Raw genomic sequence first — 13,209 nt, 5'->3', positions numbered from 1 at the left:
GCAGAAGTTTGTTTCTGATGTGGATACACAAGTCTGTTTCTTTGAAGTCCAACTCACTAGTCTACCTCCTAGGAATTGACAGCTACCAGATGTACTCTTTCTATCTAACTTGCATCCTCCATAGTCTGAGTCGGTGAAAGCGTTCAGCTGAAAATCGGATTTAGCTGGATACCAAAGGCCAAGTTTGGGAGTGCCTTTTAGGTATTTGAAGATGCATTTCACAGCAACTACATGGGATTACATAGGATTTGCTTGGTATCTGGCATAGACACATGTAGAAAACATGATGTCAGGTCTGCTGGCAGTGAGGTATAAGAGTGATCCGATCATTCCACGATATCTTTTCTGATCAACAGGTTTGCCATTTAAGTCTGCATCGATTTTGTATCCAAAAGCCATTGGGGTTTTTGCGGTATTGGATTTGTCCATTGAAAAGCGAGTGAGTAGGTTTTTGACATAATTCTCTTGGTTGATGAAAATGCCATCAGTTGACTGTTTGATTTGAAGTCCGAGAAAAGTAGTCATCTCCCCAATCATGCTCATTTCAAATTTGCTCTTCATTAGATCTGCAAACTTAATACTCAAAGATTCATCAGTAGAACCGAAAATAATGTCATCAACATATATTTGTACGATTAAAAGATGTTTATTATAGATTTTACGAAAGAGGGTTTGATCGATTGAACCTCTTTTAAAACCTGATTCTTCGAGAAAGGTTGTCAATGTGGCATACCAGGCTCGGGGTGCTTGTTTCAAGCCATAGACAGCTTTCTGCAATTTGAAGCTGTGATCAGGAAATTTGGGATCTTCGAAACCTGGTGGTTGTTGAATGTATACATCGCGATCTAACTCTCCATGTAGGAATGCACATTTAACATCCATTTGGAATACTATGAAGTTCTTATGTGCAACATATGCAAGAAAGATGCGAATTGCTTCAATTCTGGCAACTGGAGCATATGTTTCATCGTAGTCGATTCCTTCTTGTTGTGAATATCCTTTGACTACGAGACGTGCCTTGTTTCGACAAACAATTCCTTGATCGTCAGTTTTGTTTCTGAATACCCATCTTGAACCTATAACAGAAACATCGGGTGGGGTAGGGACAAGATTCCATACGTCATTTCTTTCAAATTCTTCTAGCTCTTCTTGCATAGCTTTTACCCAGTCTGGATCTTTGAGAGCAGAATGTATGGTTTTGGGTTCAGTCATGGATAAGAAGGCTCCAAATAAACAATCATTAGAAGTTGCGGCTCTAGTTTGGATGCCTGAGTTTGGATCTCCGATGATTTGGTCAGTTGGGTGGTTTCTGGTCCATTTTATTAAGCGATTCTCTTCCGCTATAATAATTGGAATTTCAGTATCCCATTGCTCTTCTCCGGGAGTTTCATCTTGGAATAGGTTTGAAGGTTTCCTCATAAATGATGCATCATGATTGTTTTGGATATTTGGGGATAGGGTATTTAAAGGAGGATTTGGTGTTTGTTCCAATGAAGAAGTATGTGTAGGTGGTTCCCCCTCGAATTGATCTGCATCATTTCGGTTTGTTTGTGGAGTTCCTTTAGTGGTTGTTCCTGTAGAATCAATAGAAGTAGTTAGAAGTTCAGAATTGTAAGCGATTTTGGGTTGTTCAAAAAGTAAATCAAGATCGATTTCAATATCTCTGTCAGGAGAAGGTGTTTGTTGAATTGGATTTTGAAAAATATTATCGATCATTTTTTAACCAAAATGTTCACGATCCAATTTCCTGACATAAAATTCATCGAAATGAACATCGGTACTTTCTTCAATTACTCTGGTACGTTTGTTCAGTACTCGATAAGCAGCTGAAGAAAATGAGTAACCAAGGAAAATTCCTTCGTCCGACCTTGATTCAAATTTTGAGAGGTGGTCTTTATTGTTCTTTATGAAGCATCGACGACCAAAAATATGGAAAAATTTGATGTTTGGTTTTCGGTTGTTAATGACTTCATATAGTGTTTTATGAAGATGTTTATGGATTAAGGAACGATTTTGAGTGTAGCAAGCTGTGGCTATTGCTTCTGCCCATAAGTATTGTGGCAGATCAGCGAAGATAAGCATTGATCTTGCAGCTTCACATAGAGTTCTGTTCCTTCTTTCGACAACTCCGTTCTGTTGTGGAGTGTATGGGGCTGAGAAGTTATGTTCAATTCCTTTGTCTTTGAGAAATGAATCTAGAGTCTTGTTTTTGAACTCTAAACCATTATCACTTCGGATTCTTCGAACAGGTCGTTTGAGCTTCAGTTCGATTTGTTTTATGAAGTTGATCATCTCTTCAGGTGCTTCTGATTTTAGTCTTAAGAAGAAGACCCAAGTAAAGCGCGAGAAGCCATCAACGACAACAAGAATGTACTTCTTTCCTTGTATGGTTTGGGTTTTGGCAGGGCCACAAAGGTCTATGTGCAGCAATTCTAGTGGTTCGGATACACTAGATTCTGAGATGCTTTTGTGAGTGGATTTGGAAAGTTTTCCCTTTTCACATGCAGCACACAGAGTTTCATTATCAAGCTTCAGAAGTGGCAGTCCTCTAACAAGATCATCGCCGATCAGTTTGTTGATGTACCCAAAGTTTAGATGGGAAAGGCGGCGGTGCCATAACCAACTGATATCTGCTGGGGCTTTTGATAGCAGACATATATCGGGTTTACCATAGATAAGATCCATGTCAAGTGGATACATATTTCCGGCACGGTAAGAATCAACAATGATTTCTTTGGTTTTGGCGTCCATGATCAAGCTTCTTTGTTTGGTGAATAGGACTTCAAGATTGTTATCACACAGTTGAGAAACACTGATGAGGTTGTGTTTCAGGTCATCGACATAGGCAACTTTCTTTATGGTGAAGTTACCATTTGTTATGTTTCCATAACCCTTGATTTTTGCCGTCATGTTGTTGCCGAAGGTAACGTCTTGATTGGTTTGGGTGGGTTTGAAGTCACGAAGGTAGTTTCGGTTTCCTGTCATATGCTTGGAGCAGCCACTATCAATATACCATGTATCATCCTTGGGTTCTCCAGCATTAGATACCTGTAATTTAGACAGAAGATTTAGGTACCCAAATCTGAATGGGTCCTGGTTTGTTAGTTGTTTTTATTTTGGGTTTTTTGTTTACTGAACTTCTTGTAGCATTTGACTTCATATTGCTATAAGAGTTTGGTTTATAAGGATGGAATGGTTGAGGTTTGATTTTATTTATCAAATTTTCCCAAAAAGTGATTTGTTTCTGAAAATTCGTTGGTTGATAAAATCTGTGATTTGGTGAATGATATCCTAGATGTGAATTTTTTTTTTGAAAAGTTCTCTTCATATCTGGGATGTGATTGGCGGTTATGAAAGGCTTTTTGAAGATGATGTTTTGAAACTTTCTGATTTGGTCGTTTTTGAAAGTTCCTTGAATTTTTAAAGGTGATCTCTTGAAAGCGGTTTTCAAAAGGTTTTTGAAAAGGTTTTGGTTTTTGTTTGGAAACCTGTTTTTGAGGTATGACGTATGGTTTAACAGGTTTCTTTGGTTTGTTTTCAAAAGCCTTTGGTTTGGTAAGTGGGGTTATGGTTGCTTCATTGGTATGTTTGATTTGGTTTGTTGAAGAACTAGCAGAGTTTGTTTCAGATTTTACAACTCTTTTGATAGACTTTTTGGAAACAGTGAAAGCAGTGTCATCTGGGCTACAGTTGATAACTGTTTCGTCATCTGAATCTTCCTCATTAGCAGATGTGAAAAGATCTGGAAGAGTGGATTCAGAGTTTTCACAAATTGTCATGTTTTCTTGTTTAGCTAGTTCATTTTCAAAGGATTCTCTTCCAATTCCTGGTCTGTAATTCGTATCAATTTTGCCAGTTCCTAAGGTGTTTGCTTTGGTGAAAACATCATCACTTAGTTTTCTAGCAATTTTGATAGAATTCATATTCCATATCAATCTTTTGTTTTCAGATTCAAGAAAATTGGTTTGGTTTAAAGAATCAGTCAGTTTTTCATTTAAAGTTTTGTATTTTTCAGTTGATTCTTGAAAGTTTTGTTTCAACTGAAGGATTTCCTTTTCTAAAACATCTTTTGTTTCAGAGGAAATGACTGACTGATTTTTTAGTTCCAAATCCTTTTTCTGAATTAGGGTTTGATTTAATTGTTCCAAGACGTGATTATAATCTTCTGATTTTCTTTCAACGTCTCTTTCCAATTTGTTCTTTATCCTTGTTGATTCTCCAAATTTGAGTTGCAAGGTTTGTAACTCAGATTTGCAGATATCGGAATTGATCATTGTGTCATGATATTTTTTGAGATCAGCTTCTAGACTTTTCTCAATCTTGGTTATATGGGACTCAAAAATTGATTTCGAAAGACCAAGTTCAGAGATCATAGACCATACCTGTTCTATGACGTTTGGAGCTCTTGAAGGTCTATCAACACCAACTATGAAACAGAAGTTTGATTGTGTTGGTTCATTGTCAGCTTCGTCTTCAGAAGTTGGCCAGTATTCCATGTTTGGTTCATGGATTGCCATCAATGCTCTTTGCTTATCTTGATTTTCCTGTTTCTTTAATTCATCGGCTTTTTGAGCGTAGTATGCTGAGTCTTTGACTTTGGTTTTGTTTTTGGCTCGGCATTCTCTGGCATAGTGATTAGTTCCTTTGCAGTTGTGACAAATGATCACTTCTTCATCATTGTCATCCTTTTGACTTTTAATCGGAAGTCTTTCAGGAGCTTGAGTTTGGATTTGTTGGGAATATTGGGAAGGGTTCTGTTGGAATCCAAAATTTTGGTTGTTTTGAAAGCCATTGTTTTGATTAGTGTAACCTTGATTTTGGAATCCTCTGTTTTGGTTTTGAAAACTGTTGTTTTGGTTATTGTTATAATGACTTGAGTTGGGATTGTTTTGAAATCCCTGGTTTTGAAAACCTTGGTTTGAATTGTTTTGGAAGGAAGGTCTTTGAAAATTTTGTCCAAAATAAGGTCTTGGTTGAAAACCTGAGTTGTTTTGAACAGGTTGAGGTCTTGGTTGAAATCCAGAATTATTTTGTCCAAATGATGGTCGGTTTTGAAAATTTGGTTTAAAATTCGATTGACCGTGATTTGGAATAAATCTCTGGAGGTTTGTGTTTGCTACCAAAGCACACAGTTGTTGGTAGTCTGCTTCATCATTTAAATCAGATTGATCAAAAGAATTGTTCAAAAAGGGTTGGTTTTGAAAAGATGTCTGATTAAAATGATTGAAGTTTTGTTCATTAAAAGGTGTTTGGTTTTGAGAAGATGTGGAAACGAGAGCAAGTGGTCCTCCAAAAGCTGTAGTGGTTGGTGGGTCAATCGAGGATTCATACGATTGAAGTTCTCCATATAAATTGTATAAAGTTTCAGTATGAATGGCTGGATTTCCCTGAATGATGAGTTTAACCATCTTTCAGCTTTCGTAAAGATTGTTTAGAAACTTGAGATTTATCTCGTGTTATGTCGTTTTGATGCCCAAATTATTCATTTTTACCATGATAAAATTGAACCTATCATGAGCATCATGGATGGTTTTTGATGAAAGCATCTTGAAATTATCGAATTCATTTAAAACAGATGTTCTTTTGTTTCCAATAATTCTTTGATTTCCACAAAAACGATTTTTTAAATTTTCCCATATTTGATTTGCAGTCAACAGTATTATGTCATCCATTTGACTTAGAATACTGTGGGGAATTCCAGACACAAGTTCCTTTTTGGCTTGGAGTTGCAGCCTTTTTTCGGTTTCAGCAAGAGTTGCTTGATTTGTAACAAGAGTAGTCATGTCTTCTGGAGTAATATATGTTCCTTCTACACAATTCCAGACATTTTCATTTATGGAGTTGAGATGAAGATTCATACGGCCAACCCATGAATTATACTCTTCGGGAATAAGTATGGGTGCCCGTGAACCAGATCCCAAGCTGTTAGCAATAGAAACAGAGTTCATGTTGGAATAATTAGCAGAAGACATAATAAAATTTTTGTTTTTGAAAGGATTTTGAACAAGTGATATTAAAATGAAAATTTTAAAGAAAAACTTATGGAAGGTTTATAAACGCTAACCAAAAGTTTTCGACAAAAATTTCAAAGTAAATCACACAAGCTCTTAATTTTTTTTGTTTAAGATTTTTTTTTTTTTTAAATTTTTTTTTAATTTATTAATAATTTTTTTTAAGGATTTTGAACAAGTGATATTAAAATGAAATTTTTAAAGAAAAGGTTATGGAAGGTTTATGAACGCTAACCAAACGTTTTCGACAAAAATTTCAAGGTAAATCACACAAGCTCTGAATTTTTTTGTTTAAGATTTTTTTTTTAAATTTTTTTTTAAATTTTTTAATAATTTTTTTTAAGGATTTTGAACAAGTGATATTAAAATGAAATTTTTAAAGAAAAGCTTATGGAAGGTTTATAAACGCTAACCAAAAGTTTTCGACAAAAATTTCAAGGTAAATCACACAAGCTCTGATACCAATTGCCCTCTTTGTTACCTTATACCACAAAAACTACAAACTTATTACACCTTCTACCACCCTCCAAATACCCACTTCAACCTCATCAAATCACCTTAAAAAACCCCATACCCACATACAAAAAAAACATTACCCGTGTATTTTGTATCGTTTTGTAAACAATTCATTGTTACATAAAAAGAACTTATTGTTACTTACCGGACTGAACTTTGAACAAATAGAGACACAGTCTATTAAGATCCAGTCAAATTCTAAACCAGTTCAGTCAATTTATTGACGAACCGACTTTATATATATTTATATATTTATATATATTTTATTACAGCTTTACGTCATTTAAATACTGTCATTTATTTCATTTATAGCTTTCAGTCATTTATAGATTTCCAGTTTATATTTATTCCGCACTTCTTATTTTTTTTTTTTTGCATCTTATCTCCTTAAATATATATATATCTGTCACCCAGTAACTGGTATCCGAGCCTTTATTCGTGGTAATCAGATCGTATATTTTCAACAATTATATATATATATATATATATATATATATATATATATATATATATATATATATATATATATATATATACATGAATCAGAAGTTGCGGCTCTAGTTTGGATGCCTGAGTTTGGATCTCTAATGATTGTTTATTTGGAGCCTTCTTATCCATGACTGAACCCAAAACCATACATTCTGCTCTCAAAGATCCAGACTAGGTAAAAGCTATGCAAGAAGAGCTAGAAGAATTTGAAAGAAATGACGTATGGAATCTTGTCCCTACCCCACCCGATGTTTCTGTTATAGGTTCAAGATGGGTATTCAGAAACAAAATTGACGATCAAGGAATTGTTTGTCGAAACAAGGCACGTCTCGTAGTCAAAGAATATTCACAACAAGAAGGAATCGACTACGATGAAACATATGCTCCAGTTGCCAGAATTGAAGCAATTCGCATCTTTCTTGCATATGCTGCACATAAGAACTTCAAAGTATTCCAAATGGATGTTAAATGTGCATTCCTACATGGAGAGTTAGATCGCGATGTATACATCCAACAACCACCAGGTTTCGAAGATCCCAAATTTCCTGATCACAGCTTCAAATTGCAGAAAGCTGTCTATGGCTTGAAACAAGCACCCCGAGCCTGGTATGCCACATTGACAACCTTTCTCGAAGAATCAGGTTTTAAAAGAGGTTCAATCGATCAAACCCTCTTTCGTAAAATCTATAATAAACATCTTTTAATCGTACAAATATATGTTGATGACATTATTTTCGTTTCTAGGATGAATCTTTGAGTATTAAGTTTGCAGATCTAATGAAGAGCAAATTTGAAATGAGCATGATTGGGGAGATGACTACTTTTCTCGGACTTCAAATCAAACAGTCAACTGATGGCATTTTCATCAACCAAGAGAATTATGTCAAAAACCTACTCACTCGCTTTTCAATGGACAAATCCAATACCGCAAAAACCCCAATGGCTTTTGGATACAAAATCGATGCAGACTTAAATGGCAAACCTGTTGATCAGAAAAGATATCGTGGAATGATCGGATCACTCTTATACCTCACTGCCAGCAGACCTGACATCATGTTTTCTACATGTGTCTTTGCCAGATACCAAGCAAATCCTATGGAATCCCATGTAGTTGCTGTGAAACGCATCTTCAAATACCTAAAAGGCACTCCCAAACTTGGCCTTTGGTATCCAGCTAAATCCGATTTTCAGCTGAACGCTTTCACCGACTCAGACTATGGAGGATGCAAGTTAGATAGAAAGAGTACATCTGGTAGCTGTCAATTCCTAGGAGGTAGACTAGTGAGTTGGACTTCAAAGAAACAGACTTGTGTATCCACATCAACAGCAGAAGTTGAATACGTCGCTGCCGCCAGCTGTTGTTCGCAAGTCATATGGATGCAAACTCAACTGCGAGACTATGGCTTCAAAATTTCACAAATTCCCATATTTTGTGACTCAGCCAGTGCAATTGTCATTTCTAACAATCCCGTTCACCATTCCATGACAAAGCACATCGACATTCGATATCATTTCATCAAAGACAACATTCAAAAGGGTCATATCGAATTGCACTTCATCAACACCGAAGATCAAATTGCCGATGTCTTCACTAAGGCTCTCGATGAAACAAAGTTTCAATACTTCCTAGGCCGTCTAGGAATGTTAAATCCAGATAACATCTATCCTTAAACTTTTACTTTTTGTTTGTACAAAAGTGTGTTTACTTTCATTCAAAAGGAAAATTCAAAAACAATTGAAAATTGCTTTCCTTTTAAAAAAAAAATACCAAAAACATTCAAATAACCAATATTTTTCCAAAAACATTCAGAAAAACAAATCTTCAAAAAAAAATTAATAAAAGACTTGCCATAATAAGCTTTTATAGAACCTTGTGATTAATCTTCTCTTGACTTAATTTTCATATGCTTATGCTCGATGAAGATTTTAAGTCATATTGATTCTCAATTGGAGTGAAGGTTCAAATATCCTACTTTTCATAATGTATATAACTTTATTTCCTTCGATTTTATTTCATTATTGACGATTTTAAACAATCAAGGGACATAAGGTTAGGAGGTTCAGATGAAAACAAAAACCCATGTGAGAATTTGTGCCTCGTCGATCTAAATCATTGTGGAAATCATTTCTTGTGAGCTTAGGTGTGTCACTATTGCTTATAAGGTATACCCAATTATACCTTGTCACGGTCTCATTTTTGCTTAGATATCAAAATGACCAGGGACGATACATTCATTTTTCTTACATACTAGACAAACTGTCTTTTATGCCACCTATCACTACCTAGATAAAAGCCAACCAAAAATGAAGACTTGCGATCCCATGATCCATCAAGCAAACAACGACATATCCTTACAAGAAAACCAAAGGAAAAACAAATATCTATCAACATCCAATCCTCAAAGACAAATCAACAAGAAAACAAATGGATTCAATAAAGATATACCAAACAAAACAAAAAAAAATATATTCTATATTTGGTATTTTCAAACAAACTTTCAACCAAATGGTTATTTCAAAACAAAAATCATAAAATCCCGCGATTTGTTTTAACCATTTTTCACAAAAGAAGATATCTCAATCACTCAAGTCAAATACTCTTAAAAAGGTCTCAAATGTAGCAAATTCTCAATGCTAAAACAAAATATCTTTTTACAATAAATCGATATTGATCAACAAACAGGATACTATCAAAGAAGAAGCTGCAACAACAATGGATTTCCCGGGATACTGTAGCCTTCATCACTGAAGAATCTTAGTTGCAAACTGGACTATGAAAATTGCTAAACCCCTCTACATGTATTTCCCGACGGAGAGAGAGTGAACTTTAATGGCATGAATGAAGAAACCCGCTGAGTAATGCCGAAACCAGTCTTATGTGATTGATTATCTAATAATGAGACTAAGTGACTTTACAGGAAAAGCATAGCTGAACACCTCCAATATGAGTGTGAGTCGTCAGAGAGAGATATCACTCATTTTTAGTGATCATTAACTTGTTCTGCTGCCAGAACAACCAAACACCCAAGTGAAGTGTGAGCTATACCTATGAGCGTTCATCTGAATCGACCTGTTAGACCACTTGTCGGCATTAATAATGCTATAAAATCTAAGGAAATTTCTTTAGATACATATATGACTACCCTTTGATAACCGAACCCGAGACTTTGATTCGGAAACAAATTTCTGAAAATCTTTTACATAAGATATGTTAAACCAAATCACAAACTTTCAAAACGATTACAATGGTTTTATATATATCTTCTCATTGACAAAACTTTTATCCCAAATCTTCAAGATTAAAACTGTTAATGTGATTATATCTATCCTTATTTCATCAATGATCACATAGGGGGAAATTGTTGAAAAATGTTTTTATATGTGATCATCACTGAAATAAGACGAATTGGTTTTATATTATCTAACAAATATTATCAGTTATTTCAGGTTGCGTGGATTCGTGCTTAATTATGAAATAGAAAAATATGCAAAAGACAAAATACGCAAAGACGGAAAAATAGACGCAATATATGGTCGTTTGAAGACAAAACAAATCAAGACTAAAATTGTCAAGAATTTAAAAACCTCAAGGGTCAAAAATGGAAATTCAATTCACAATTGGATATATATATATATATATATATATATATATATATATATATATATATATATATATTATATAAATATATATGTATATATATTATATTGTATATATATATGTATGTATATTGTATATATTGTATATATATATATATATATATATATATATATATATAGATATATACATCATGTATATATCTATATATATATATATATATATATATATATATATATATATATATATATATATATATTGGAAAGAAATCTTCACAAAAGCAAAAGTACCAAACATCATGTGTGCTTCCAACCTTTACAATCAATCACTTCATTACTTTTTCTTAAACAAACAAGAGTTGCTTGATTCCTTTGCATATATATAGATGCATGTTTACATGAGTTTTTGTGTGTGTTTTGTGTTTCCTTGTAATATATCTCCTATTACTCTCTCATCTCCAGAAGAATAAACACATAGCCAACCTCAAAATACTCTCCAAACGCCCTCCAAATACCCTCCTTAAACCTCCTCCAAAAACCATTTCAAATCACCACAACCATCATCACCTTGCTGTTTTTCGACATCAGAATTTGCAAGTTAAAAAAAAATCACCGAGCACAACTCAACAAGATAATACGGGAGAGATTTTCACCGCAAATTATTCAGGACCTTACCTACATCCAGGAATTTTCCTCGATTTTTTCGACCACTGGAAGACGCGAGAGAGAATTGGCTATCCAGAGAGATTTACTACGAAAATCTATATTCGTAATCACCCAAAGCTCTTTCAACATCACCCTCTTTGTTACCTTATACCACCAAAACTACAACCTTATTGCACCTTCTACCACCCTCCAAATACCCACTTCAACCTCATCAAATCACCTTAAAAAACCCCATACCCACATACAAAAAAAACATTACCCGTGTATTTTGTATCGTTTTGTAAACAATTCATTGTTACATAAAAAGAACTTATTGTTACTTACCGGACTGAACTTTGAACAAATAGAGACACAGTCTATTAAGATCCAGTCCAATTCTAAACCAGTTCAGTCAATTTATTGACGAACCGACTTTATATATATTTATATATTTATATATTTTATTACAGCTTTACGTCATTTAAATACTGTCATTTATTTCATTTATAACTTTCAGTCATTTATAGCTTTCCAGTTTATATTTATTCCGCACTTCTTATTTTTTTTTTGCATCTTATCTCCTTAAATATATATATCTGTCACCCAGTAACTGGTATCCGAGCCTTTATTCGTGGTAATCAGATCGTATATTTTCAACAATTGGTATCAGAGCTTGTGTGATTTACCTTGAAATTTTTGTCGAAAACTTTTGGTTAGCGTTTATAAACATTCCATAAGCTTTTCTTTAAAAATTTCATTTTAATATCACTTGTTCAAAATCCTTAAAAAAAAATTATTAAAAAATTAAAAAAAAATAAATCTTAAACAAAAAAATTCAGAGCTGGTGTGATTTACCTTGAAATTTTTGTCGAAAACTTTTGGTTAGCGTTTATAAACCTTCCATAAGCTTTTCTTTAAAAATTTCATTTTAATATCACTTGTTCAAAATCCTTAAAAAAAATTATTAAAAAACTAAAAAAAAATTTTAAAAAAAAAAAAATCTTAAACAAAAAAATTCAGAGCTTGTGTGATTTACTTTGAAATTTTTGTCGAAAACTTTTGGTTAGCGTTTATAAACCTTTCATAAGTTGTTCTTTAAAAATTTCATTTTAATATCACTTGTTCAAAATCCTTTCAAAAACAAAAATTTTATTATGTCTTCTGCTAATTATTCCAACATGAACTCTATTTCTATTGCTAACAGCTTGGGATCTGGTTCACGGGTACCCATACTTATTCCCGAAGAGTATAATTCATGGGTTGGCCGTATGAATCTTCATCTCAACTCCATAAATGAAAATGTCTGGAATTGTGTAGAAGGAACATATATTACTCCAGAAGACATGACTACTCTTGTTACAAATCAAGCAACTCTTGCTGAAACCGAAAAAAGGCTGCAACTCCAAGCCAAAAAGGAACTTGTGTCTGGAATTCCCCACAGTATTCTAAGTCAAATGGATGACATAATACTGTTGACTGCAAATCAAATCTGAGAAAATTTAAAAAATCGTTTTTGTGGAAATCAAAGAATTATTGGAAACAAAAGAACATCTGTTTTAAATGAATTCGATAATTTCAAGATGCTTTCATCAGAAACCATCCATGATGCTCATGATAGGTTCAATTTTATCATGGTAAAAATGAACAATTTGGGCATCAAAAAGACACAACACGAGATAAATCTCAAGTTTCTAAACAATCTTTACGAAAGCTGGAAGATGGTTAAACTCATCATTCAGGGAAATCCAGCCATTCATACTGAAACTTTATACAATTTGTATGGAGAACTTCAATCGTATGAATCCTCGATTGACCCACCAACCACTACAGCTTTTGGAGGACCACTTGCTCTCGTTTCCACATCTTCTCAAAACCAAACACCTTTTAATGAACAAAACTTCAATCATTTTAATCAGACATCTTTTCAAAACCAACCCTTTTTGAACAATTCTTT

Source organism: Lactuca virosa, chromosome 6 (genome assembly GCF_052849685.1).
Source record: "Lactuca virosa cultivar CGN04683 chromosome 6, Lactuca_virosa_CGN04683_v6, whole genome shotgun sequence".
Taxonomy (NCBI): domain Eukaryota; kingdom Viridiplantae; phylum Streptophyta; class Magnoliopsida; order Asterales; family Asteraceae; genus Lactuca; species Lactuca virosa.
Note: the sequence above shows the minus strand (reverse complement) of the source record.